Source organism: Sinohyriopsis cumingii, chromosome 15 (assembly GCF_028554795.1).
Source record: "Sinohyriopsis cumingii isolate HCF-2022 chromosome 15, ASM2855479v2, whole genome shotgun sequence".
In the NCBI taxonomy this organism is placed as follows: Eukaryota; Metazoa; Mollusca; class Bivalvia; order Unionida; family Unionidae; genus Sinohyriopsis; species Sinohyriopsis cumingii.
Window position 1 is genome coordinate 12,220,180 of NC_142975.1, and position 13,367 is coordinate 12,233,546.

The 13,367-nt window shown below is 34.3% G+C and overlaps 1 protein-coding gene and 1 long non-coding RNA gene across 3 annotated transcripts in view; one reads left to right on the forward strand and one right to left on the reverse strand.

Moving 5' to 3' along the window:
• The window catches only part of LOC149781269 (uncharacterized), a 65,487-nt gene extending 62,550 nt beyond the window's left edge, over nucleotides 1-2,937 (forward strand). The window contains exon 2 of the long non-coding RNA XR_016414666.1: nucleotides 1,367-2,937. This is a non-coding gene — a long non-coding RNA (uncharacterized LOC149781269). The remainder of the gene's footprint in view (nucleotides 1-1,366) is intronic.
• A 4,085-nt stretch (nucleotides 2,938-7,022) lies between these two features.
• LOC149781271 (uncharacterized) overlaps nucleotides 7,023-13,367 on the reverse strand; it is a 163,605-nt gene continuing 157,260 nt past the window's right edge. For both annotated transcript variants that reach the window (XM_089935359.1, XM_089935358.1), the window contains exon 10: nucleotides 7,023-12,515. The gene's annotated coding sequence lies outside the window, so the exon portion shown is untranslated. The remainder of the gene's footprint in view (nucleotides 12,516-13,367) is intronic.

Consider the following 13,367-nt stretch of genomic DNA (forward strand, 5'->3'; position numbering starts at 1 on the left):
TATACATTGACTTCCATGTGAATTATATTTTACTTCAACTAGACTTGATATTGTTTTAGTAGATTATATTGAACCTATCTGACACCACTACTATACACAAAGAAAGGTTAAGTGCAGGAAATATTGGAGACGCTGATGCTGACATTAATTAACGCAATGATTAGTCTAATGACTGAAAAAAAGGAATTCAGTCAGCGTTGGCCTATTTATAGAAGACGGCAAAATCCGTCTATACCTGTGATCTCTCTTATTGAGTGGACGTTATTTATAAACTTGAAACTTTGAAAAAATCTATGCATGATAGTATTTCTCTCTCTCTCTCTCTCTCTCTCTCTCCACACACCCACACACCCACACCCACCCACACACACGGGCGCTGATTTAAAGTTTAATATAATTTATATAATGTTTGCGTTCTCAGAACCCGAAGCATGCAACATTCTTTAAACCTAAAAGAAGTTATGCTAACGAATTCAAGACTGAAGCTTGGTAGTGCTTTTAAAAAAAAAAAAAAAACTCATTACGTTCTTCAACTTGCATGTCCGTTCCATAGGGCCTTCTTCAAACTCTGACTGAAATATTTGAAACTACACAGTATTTTCAACTGTATTGTCCATGACAAGATCTTAAAATTCGCCCTGGCATTATGTATTAAAAAAAGTCATACGGCTGTCCTCGACATGGCATATAATTCAGTTTTTGACAGCATATATCTAGTACTTACCAATAACAAAACCTTCGATAGAATATACAAAACGTTCGCAAAGAGCTTGAAGTGTTATAAAAAGTAGATGGACAAATTTTGATCGAAACTCCTCCACATCATTCTACGCCCATGAAGATGTAAAATATACAAAATACCATATATTTATGTTTTCATTTGTCTTCACCATGGATGTGATATCTTCTCATTGTTAACATACTAACAGTAAAGAAAGGGACACAATAAAAGATTAACGTTGTGCATTATGTATTCAAAGAAGATGGGAAAATGGACAAAGGAGATTCAGACAATGTTACATCTATTGTTGCATTTACACTGCTTATCAGCTGTCTCAGGTATCACGGCATTCCTGATGGCACCATGTAATATGCATTGCATATCGGATATTTAATATACTCTACTTCGTGCATAGGATCAATATTTCCAATTTGTCTGGTTAAATACTTTTCGTGAATAGTATACATCTAATTTCACTCAGGTATAATGCACATTGACACAAATACAGAAATATGAAGGCGATTTGTATGAAACTTTTGCGATCGGCTTATAAGAAAATAAAAAACTGACCTTCAAGATATTATATACGTATATTAGTTGTTCTTTGCTATATATTGAACTGCATTTAATTTTTGTTTAAATCAGATGACAGCGGGAAACAATCGATAAAAAAGACTACATGAAGATTCCAGGTTATACAAATGGAGTTACTCTGATATCGTGGTAATACCAAGTGAAAAAATTACGATGGCATTTGCGTAATCTAATGTTGGAAACTTGATATATATGTTGCACAAATTGTAAATCAGTCTGAAAAATGGATGCTACTTCCATGGCACTCACCTTCCTGCAACCTCTGTGACGAAAGGAGTAGCGCCGACGAGATGGACGCTGGGAAGGGACCACCAGCATGAGCATGAACGTACATGTCGACCTCAGACTGTTTAAACAACATCCACTGTTCCAATAAAAGGTAAAAATAGCGTACAACAAAGTTTCAAAGTCAACACCTATCAATTGCAATTGCGAAAGCCACGAGAAAACAGCAACCGTCCTGACTTCACATTTTGACTCTTATTTGCTACAATGGATTCGATGCCTTGGTTTTTGACAAATATGGTAACTACATGATCTAACTCTTGCATAACATTATTGGACATTATTAGACGACAAACTCTTTAACGTATGTGTTACAGTAATAGCGATTTTAATCAGATACAAACTTTTTTGAGAACATTGGGTACGGCCATTATTTGGAAACAGTGATATTCATGAGTGTATTTTTAAAATAGTGTACTCATCAGCAATCCAGATATTTTCCCGAAATCAACTGGTTCTGCAGAACTAGTAATTTATGGTCGTGTCATCTAGAGTATATAAGATACGTACACGATAGGTGGCGCTATGCATAAAAAATACAGAAAAACGTCGAATACCATAATAACACAGAAATGTATATATAGTGTAATGGAAAAATGTTGTATTGTCGCGAGTCGATTCGACTTGTAACAATACAATGTTTCCACTTCACGCCTTATATTAAACTAAAAGAGAAACTACGTATCTTTCATTTCCTGATCTTGTAGTGGATTTCCTACTTGAGAGAAATGAGATGTCATGATACATCACCGCAGCAACCTTCTCAGAATGTTAAACCTAGCTTCACGAATCGCTGCAACATCCTGTACAATTTTTTCACAGAGCATCGCTGGGACTAGTAGAAATTGCCACTTTCTACATGTTTATTGCTATAAAAAAGCCGTGTGTTATTTAAGTGTCAAAGTACGCAACTTTAAGCTCCATACAGGCAATGATGTTCTGGAACCTGCACAGAAGACTAAAATTGTCGATAAAATTACCTTTCTGGCCATAAGTACAAAATCTCATACTTGGTCAGTCATCTCATTGCGTCTGTGTTTGTACCAGTTATCTGGACAAATTAACAACACGAATCGAACGTGCATTCATCTGTAGTGTGCTCAGTACCTATTGGAAGCTGCCAGACTGTGCTAGGTGCCGGACTTTGTTTGGTGCCAGACTTGTGTTTGGTGCAAGGTATCAGAATGTGCCCAATACATATTGCCAGATTGTGTTTGTTAACATTAATACAGATGTGGAGTGTACACTAACGGATGTAAGCCTGACTTCTTCGTATCTAAAAAGAATAAATTCTAATACATTTTGTGAGAAACTGGAGACTGTAAATTGAAATTACACCTATCGTTTGTTTCTTTTATTGGCATGGGATATGGTAAGGAATATCTTGAGTTGTAATGGTGTTTATTATGATGACTCGAATTTTTTAATTCACACCACACACACTCACTTATTGATATATACACACACTCATATATATATATATATATATATATATATATATATATATATATATATATATATATATATATATATATATATATATATATATGTATGTATGTATATATTGGGTGGTATTAGTTGATATTGAAAATATTAACCAATGTTCAAATTGGTATAGGTTACGGTCACTCTGTACTTGCACAGTTGCCTTGCGAACAGTGAATTCAGGGATCTATTTTTACACCACTGCAGTCAACCAGCTGACCTCTTACAGTACACAGATTTTCAGTATTGTATTACATCCTTCTGATCACTTCATGTGATACCCTGTGATGGAAAATGAGACAAGTTCCTTTCATGGAAAATGAGAAAAGGCATAGTCCAAGTGGTGCCCGTACACATTTTATTTGTTCTATGCAATACTTGCTTACCTACTGCGATTACTTTGTTACTATCATTACATAACATTATATTAATCACATCAAGAAGCACTCTACTATCCCATTCATTATAAAATTACGTTTAAACACGGCCATATTTGTATATTTGCATACTTGTTTAATTCAACCAGTTTTATTGTCTCTGTGATATTTCTACACAACGAACATTGATTCAGATGAATTAGATAACCGATGAACTATGTGCCTTGATTGGGCTTTAAAAATGTTCAGAATAGTTGACTGGCAGCCTGAGTTCCTGTACAGTATTGATATTTGGACTAATACACGAGACAGATCACTGTGAAATAACATATTTATCAGTCCCTTATCATGAATAATTCAAACACGTAAGCTTAGCTCTCGAAATTATTGGCTAACATGCGTAATACCATATTATTTATGGGGAAAACACATTGAACAAATATCTTAATCAACATTTTAACAATGAGGCTAAAGCCATTATACAAAGACTGACAACTGTTCGGAAGCAAATGAAAACATTTATTACCACTACTACTGCTTTAACTTATACTGCTAATACCGGCGGTCCAGGCCCTACACAAATGTCTTGCAAATCCTGAATGGTCGTTCCCAGATCCACCTCCAATTGTGCTACAAGTTACGTCAACCAGTATGAGACTGTTCTGTGTATTTCCATCCAGCGACCAATTGTAATATATAAAAATACCACTCAGTTGAAATGAATTATTGTCAGTTTACTTTACACGTGGTACGGCACTTGATCGTGGCTTTTAAATAAAAATGTCACAATCAACTAGATTTATCATAAACGACATTGATTGACTGGTTGACTGGATTTACGTCGCGTGCGCCCATAAACGACATAATAAATTCAAACGTATACCTTTGACTACTGTTCTGTATATCATAAAATTATACGGTTTTGAACGGAAAATGAGGTTTTACCGTGTGACAGAATTTAAAACAGATGTTAAAACATTCCCAGTAAAATTACATAAAAGCATCACGGGTAAGCGGCAAATGGACATATGAAAAATGAGATAGTCCAGTCTTCATGCTGTTCCAGAAGTGTAACGATAGATGAAATTATGGAGAAATGAAAAGAAATAACATTGAAAAATATATGGTTAATTGTTAATACCCTCAAACCAAAGCCAAAACATTAGAATTTAAAGTACTATAAGATGGTCAACGAGATTTGGAACAAGATCAACGGTAACAGGTTTCACGTTGATGTCATGAAGATCTGAAATTTCTTTCAAATTTTACTGAAACTAAAGTAGAGGGATTCGTACATGTATTAAATCAACTACCAATTATAAATATACACCAAACAGAACGGAAAGTGCTATCCCTGGATTCCTATCAAAGGATGCTTGATAATAGTAGGCAAGATTAATATTTTAGTACAAATAATACTATCATACAGGTTAGGGAATTTTTTTTTATAATTCTCTATAATTAATTATATATACCTTGATTTCTTTCGTATATATCCGGAATGACTGTGTAGATACATGAGAATTCATTACTAGGTCGTCATGCGTGTGTCTGCTACACACGAGTGCATACAACACCGACTGAGTAAGATCATTATTTGGTGATGTGTGCTTAGTCGTGAGGGAATATGGGCTCGTGTGTGCAGGCAATTCGATGGGTGCCGTTTACCAGGGGACCTTGGTTCGAATCTCCTTATCGTACGAATTAAAAATGTTCTCACCTGTATGATACTATTTTTTATATATATACGCCTTAGTCATAGGATAGGTTCAGTATTTTGTTTAGATACTTAATCTACCCTCATGGAGATTAGCATATAAACTGACCTAAACCCCAAACCCACTACTGATCACCAGTATCTACTTCCGACCAGCTGCCACCTCTAGCACGCAATAAAAATTAATCAGCAGAAGTTGGGCTGTTAAATTGTTATTTGTATGTTGTGCTGTTTAGAGTTATTTCAAACTACTTGGTTTGGGTTTATTTCAAATTACTTGGATTCAAAAGGATTAATTCTGTTATTTTTCTAGAAAATACGCTTGCTCATGTAATTTTGTGGAACAAGGACAGTTTTTGTAATAAAAATGTAGTCACCTATCAGAAACCGGAGTGACAACTCTTATTTCTACAAGGAAATGTAGACCAACAATACAGATTGTAGCATACGTCATCATCTTCCATCTTGGATTCTTCGTCGGGATTCGAACGTGAAATTTGAAGAACATTTTGTTATTAGGACTACTAAAATTTTATTCTCGGATCATTCTTGGATTATTTTTGGATTTGATCCTATAAAACCGTAAGTTCTTTTTTTCTTCTTCATTTGTAAAGAATTTTTCCAGGGAAGTAATATTATATTTTTCAAAGCTTGTCGTTTTCACTCTTTCTTTGGCTACTGTTTATTCGAGCCTATACAAGTGATATAAGAAATTGGGTGCTCGTCCGGGATAAGTTTGAATTTTGGATAGAATATTTCAGAAAAATTTGAATTCTCGAGTTTCTGAAATCTTAGTGAAATCGGCAAGATTTTAAAAAAAAATATCATCAGTGGTTGGACATTTTGAAACTGGAAGTACATCTAAAAAGGTTGGAATTAGAGATAAGACAGATTCAATTTCAGATCGAAAAGATACAAATGGAAAGAGAGAAGGAAGTACGACAAATGCAGCTTCTGAAAGAGATGGAAGTAAGACGAATGAAGTTGTAAAAAGAGCGAAGAGCGAGAAAGACAATGGCAAATGCAAAGAGAGAATAATGAAAGGGAATTTCAAATTCGTTTGAAAGAATTAGAGCTGGCAAAGGGAAAACACAACCCCTACTTTTGATGTTATAATAAATATCAAGTTAGTACCGCCTTTTCTGGAAGAAGAAGTAGACATATATTTTTTCGTTTTCAAAGAATTGCTGAGAGTTTAAGTGGCCAAGAGAGTACTGGACTTCATTATTGCAATGTTTTCTCACTGGTAGAGCTCGTGATATTTACATTTCACTGTCACTAGAACCGAGTGCTGACTATGATATAGTTAAGAACTATATCTTGATGGCTTATGAGTTAGTCCCTGAAGCTTATCGGCACAAATTTAGAAACTATAAAAAATGAAGCTGACCAGACCTATGTCGAATTTGCGGGGGGGGGGGGGAAGCACGACATTTTGTAGATGGTGCTCTTCTAGAAAGGTTAATAAAGATTACGAAAGTCTCAGACAACTCACATTTGTTGAGTTTAAGAACTGTGTTCATGGTGTAATTAAAGTATATCTTGACAAGCATAAGATCGGAACCTTAGAAAATGCTGCTCGTGACGCTGACAATTATGCTTTAGCCCATAAAGTTTCTTTTGTAAATAAAACTTCTAATAAACAGTTTTTTGGCAGAAATGTATTTCAGCTTAATACAAGCCCTTCTATAACTCAAACTAGCACAACTTCTAAAAATCAAACTTCAGAGAAGCTTGATGCAAGAACCTTGTCTCTTCCTACGTGTACCTATTGCAAGAAATAAGGACATGTTATTTCGGATTGCCACAAATTGAAAAATATGCATCAGAATCAAGAAAGACCTATTCCAAATGTTTTTATTTCTAAGAGGTCAAGGTCACGATCATGTATTGAAAGCAATACATTTGTTAGGGCTAACAAACCCCAGACTGATTTGATTATGGAGAATTATGAACCATTCATATCGAAGATTCTATATCAATCATTTGATCAATCATATCCCTATTACAATTTTGAGGAAAACAGGAGCTTCTCCGAGTCTTTTATGGTCAGGTAATTTGCCTGTTTCTGAGAAGTCTTCTTCTAATGAGAATGTTCTTATGCAGGGATTAGAGAGTGGCTTTGTTAATGTTTGTCTCCATTGTGTAACTTTATCATCAGACTTAGTCTCAGGACCCGTGACAGTCGGAACAGTCTATGTTTTACCCGTTGAGGGTATTCATTTATCACTAGGCAACGACCTAGCTGGAGACAAGGTTGTGGGTAATCCATTTGTAGTTGGCAAGCTTTGTTTGGATCAGAAAGTCGATCCAATTGAAAAAGAATTTCCTGATGTATTTCCAGCTTGTGCAGTTACCAGAACTATGGCAAAGGAAGCTTTGAGAATGACGCTGATAAGGAAAGTATTCCTTTAGCTGTATTGGTCAGGCTTTTGATAAGGTCACTTTCACTCCTTGTTTGGATCAATCGGAAGGTATTGATCACAGTGATCCTGTTTTAACGACTCTTTCTCTTTATTCTAATCAGGATGATAAACGACAATCACTTGTCGCCGAACAGGAAAAAGATCCTGAGATCTCCTGTTTGTTTCAGAAGACCATTAGTGAATCTGAAGCTACTGAAGTTCCTGTCTGTTATATCATTAAAAATGGAATTCGTATGAGAAAATGGAGACCTCCCAAGGTACCTGCTGATGACGAATGGTCAGTGAACTATCAAATTGTAGTTCCGAAACCTTACATGCAGAAAATATTTATTCTGGCCGATGAAACTCCATTGGATGGTTATTTAGAGATCAGTAAAACTTATCACAAGATCTTAACTCACTTCTATTGGCAAAAAATCAAAAGTGATGTTGGTAAATACTGTAGATATTGTCATACCTGTCCAATGGTAGGAAAACCAAATCATAAAATTCCTAAGGCTCATCTACAACCTATTCTTGCCTTTGACGAACCATTCAGTAGAATTTTGTGGTTGATTGTGTTGGTTCCTTGCGTAAGACTAAGTCAGGTATCCAATACCTGTTGACCATTATGTGTGTGTCAACAAGGTTCCCAGAGGCAATTCCCTTGGGGAATATAAAATCTAAAACAATATTAAATCTTTGATAAAGTCTTTAACTCAATTTGCCCTTTTTAACTCTATATAATCTTTCCAGCCTATATTGCTTGAAATTGTCATTGAGTAATTCAAGTCAAAAGTGAAGTTATAGTTTGACAGAACATTAATGGAGATAACTTTTGAATTTGTTAATAATGGATTTCTGTCTCTCTTGTTCATTCTTCAATTGTTTATGTTTAGATATTAAGGCCCTTACTAAGTTAAGAAGAAAATGAATGAGTTAAATTACAACATTAGTGCTCCTGAGATCTAAGTAAATTATATGAGAACCAGTATATTGAAAGAGATTGCCAGGTTAAGCATGCAATTAATTTAGTTGTACCTGTCCCATTCATTGAAGATTTAAGTGAAGGAATGTCATCGGATTCTACTGACATTGGAGTGTAAAATCTTCGGAATTCAGAAATTATGAAAGATCTGGACAAAAAACGTTCACATTTGCAAGAGCAAGACAGTAATGAACTTAAACAGTAATTATCTGAATATGAGCACTTATTTCCAGATGTTCCTACAAGGACAAGCAAAATGTTCAATGACGCTGAAATTGTGAATTCCAAATCTGTCAATTAACATCCGTTAAGGATGAACCCTCTCAAACACGAATACTTGAAAAACGATATTCAATATTTACTGTAGAATGATTTTATAGAACCTAGTAAAAGTGACTGGAATTCACCATGTTTACTTGTTCCAAACCAGATAAAACATTCCGGATGTGTACTGATCATAGGAAGGTGAATAGTGTGACAAAAACAGATTCATTCACATTACCAAGAATCCATGACTGTATTGATAACATCGGGAATGCCAAGTATGTCACCAAATTTGACCTTCTGAAAGGATTTTGGCAGATTCCACTAACGGAAAGAGCAAAGGAAATTTCGGCATTCCTGATTCCAGATGGACTTTACCAATACAAATTAATGTTGTTGGGGATGAAAGGATCGCCAAGTACATTTCAACGTCTAATGAATATGATTACCTCTGGTCTAGATAATTGTTATGCTTACATCGATGATGTCATCATCTACAACGACACCTGGAAAGAATATTTAGCAACAATTCTGAAATTCTTTGACAGACTCACGGATGCATATTAGACAATTAATTTTCTAAAAGTGAGTTCTGCCGTGTTAGTGTAACTTTCCTACGACACAGCGTGAGACATGAACAAGTTAAACCTATAGATGGTAAGGTCTAGGTTATCTCTGAATTTCCCGTGCTTGTTAATACAAAGCAACTGATGCGATTTTTATGTATGACCGGATACTATCGAAAATTTTGTTCCAATTTTTCTATAATTGCTGAACCCCTGACAAATTTATTGAGTAAATAAAAACTTTCTTTGGACTGAAAAATGTCAGGAGGCTTTTGATAAGTTGAAAGTCTTACTTAAAAGTGCGTCAGTTCTTACAGCTCCAAATTTCAGTCAATCTTTTAAACTGTCTGTTGATGAAAGTGATGTTGGGGTTGGAACAGTTTTGATTCAGGAAGAAAGTGGTATTGATCATCCAGCGTGCTATTTTTCCAAGACATTAAATGAGCATCAAGGGAATTATTCAACAATCGAGAAGGAATGTTTGGCTTTGATATTAGCATTACAACATTTTGAAGTTTACTTTAGTTCATCTCCTTCCTCGATTATTGTATTTAGTGACGACAACCCCCTGACTTTCATCGGCAAGATGAAAAATAAAATCAAATACTAAGTTGAAGTTTGTTGTTACATAAATATATTCTTGACATCAGGCACATGAAGAGAAAATATAATTTAATAGCAGATGCACTTTCATGTGTATAACAGTATAGTATTTCATGTACACTGTGTAATTTACGTGAGTTCTTTTAAACATCGTGTGTAATTAGGATGCGGTAAAAAGAAAGCTTTAAGTATACACTTTTCTTTTTCTTTATGGGGGAAGTGTTATGTATATTTGATTCAAATATATCTGATTTAATATATATTTATTTCAATTTAATCTTTTGTCAGTTTTAATTATTTTTAATTTTTCATTACATGATATTGTAATGTAAATTTATTCACTAGAGATGATAATTTGTTTAGAAAATAGTTTGACCTTGACTCTTAGTTTATAAACACCATGTGTTGATCTCAATCCTGATCTTGTTTCAGAGTTTGTAGCGACCTTCGTAAAAAGATCTATCTTATTTTAAAATGATTGGTTGTTTCCAAGGTCATGATGGGACTTGTCTTTAAGATAAAAACAATTTTTATTCTTTTATTTCTTAGAGTATAAATGATTGGTTTTCGTCAGGGTCACACTGAGTAAACGTGAGCTGTAACAAGCACTTGCTTCTACAAACTTCTAGAAGATGATCACGTGACCCTTGTTTACGTATTAGAAAGCCCATATAACCCATGTTTTGGAAAATTAATCAGTAAAAGTTGGGCTGTTAAATTGTTAGTTGTATGTTGTGCTATTTGGTGTTATTTAAAATTACTTGGTTTGGAGTTATTTCAAATTACTTGGATTCAAAAGGATTAATTCTGTTATATTTTGGAAAATACGTGTGTTCATGTAATATTGTGGAACAAGGTCACTTTTTATAAAATGTTTTCAGCTATCAGAAACCGGAGTGATACTTCTTATTTCTACAAGGTACTGTAGACTTCAACACTACATTTTGTAGCATACGTCATAGTCTTCCATCTTGGATTCTTTGTCGGGATTCGAACATGAAATCAGTAGAACATTTTGTTATTAGGACTAATAAAATTGTATTCTAGGATTATTTTTGGATTTGACTCTATAAAACCTTAAGTTCCTATCTTTTTCATTTTTACAGAATTTTTCAAGGGAAATAAATATTGTATTTTTCAAAGCTTGTCGTTTTCACTCTTGCTTGTGTTACTTTTGTTTCGAGCCTAAACAAGTGATATAAGATTACGTCTGTCAGCAGCTGTAAAATATCTTCATTTGATTTCAAGCAAATTAACACCTTATCTTATCCATATTATTCGTAAAAATTTTAACTATCTTGAGAGCAAAAGAGTATTTCAGCTCAAAGGAAAATCATAGACCGCCATCCCACCTCCCATCCCGAAATTTAAATAGTTAGAACAACAAAAAAAGATGAATTTGCTTTGCACATATTAGTTGTTGCATACGTTGTAATCAAAATTCTCGAAACATATCCGGATGATTAAGCTAATGCTAAATCTGATACTGTGAACGATATCGTGCTGTCATTAGAAAGAATGTTATAAAATAGGAAGGATTAACTCAAAGCCTAAAATTTACCATCCACTCTATTGGTATAATAGGCAAGAAAAGTTTGATGCCATCACCACAAGATATTTGTCAACATGGTCTTTAAACATAAACATGCTTACTCAACAATCTAGAAAATATTTAGTGAACTTGAGAAATTATGAAAACAACTGCGTTACTAAACATCAACGAGTAATTAGTACTCTTATGAAGGAGTGCATAGACTGGTACAATGTTTATGCATCGATTGAATCCTTCTATTCACCGAACTCACTCTACTTCATTTTTGGGGGGTAAAAAATAAAGTAAATACGCACTACAATTTATCGAAGAATATCAATTCAAAGTTAGACTGTGTTCTTCTGGATTCTGATGCTCTGTATACATTCTATCCATTAGCTTGCTTTCTGTCAAATGTAATGCGTAAGCTGGGACTTGATGGGATACAACAATGTTTTCTTTTACACTTACTCTGCGGATTAATAACATATTTTAAACTGCCTTTCGGAATGTTACTGAAAGCCCAAATATGAACATTGAGCTGTGTTCCTTTGTGGAGAAAACCTTAATAATCAAGGCAAGTCTGCTTCTAGACTGCACATAACATATATCTATGACAAAACAAGATCAGTCTAATGTTGTTGTGTCCATTTGCAACGTTTTAAAGTTTCTTCTCAGAAGAGAGAAGTCATCGATTTTGTTTTTATATGAGCAATCCTTTAAACACATCCGAATAGCATAGTCACCACAAGAACAGAAATATAAACGTCAATAATGATCTGTTAATGAAATGGACTATTACACACCGAGCATTGTTTAGTTGATATACATGGTCAAGTCTTAGATAAATCACAGTCTATCAGCGATCTTCTTCCATTTCAAGACACATTGCCGTTTTTGGAATCGCAATGCAGTGGATCTATTAGGCCTTTCATTTCGTCTGACTCGTTTTTACTTCTGGCTGTATCATGGTGGGTAACTGAAAGGGAAGGTTAGGAGATCGTGTAATAAGTTCCAATGTTAGGTGGTATTAAGAACAAACTTGTTGATGTAATAAATATACAACTTTAGAATGTATTTGTTTGTAGACATATAATTGAATAACAGAGGATAATAACTGCATAGAATGTGTCTTGTTTATATTAAGGCTTATTTGATTGGAGTAACTTTGAAGTTGACATTAATATTGATCATTATACCATGGTTTACTCGAGTGACACATACCCACCTTGCCCTTCTTGTATATCTAAACGGTTTTGTGTTTACTCAGCTTACGTAACTCCAAGACACACGAACAGATAGGACTTGTCCAGAACACATAACTTTGTATTTTTCCTAAACTTATTTGCCTCCTAGATTCTTTGTTTCGTTTGATACAGTTCTTATTTAGTACTTTGTAACTTCATCTAGAAAAATGCGTATAAACGTATAGCTTACTTTTAAATAAACTTACATTTCGTATTTGAATGGAATAGTAACAAAGGTTTAGTTTGTTTGATACAGAGGCAAATCGATGACCATGCTAAATGCATGTTACGGCTGTATCCTGAAATTTTAAAACTCCAGATCTTTTCTTTCTATGCATACACACTCAGTTACTACAATTAATAACGACATAGATTTAAACACAACTGTTTTCTCCTCTTCTTAGACAAATGTTCCCTTATATTCATAAATAATATCTCAGCATCTTGTTGCAATAACAGATTTTCTGCGTATCATAGTCTGTTATTGGGACGGATTTTCTCCGTATCTTACCATAGTATTGGGATTGATCTTCTTCTTAGTTATTCACTCTGTATTGTCATTTACACCGATTCCAAGCTTCATT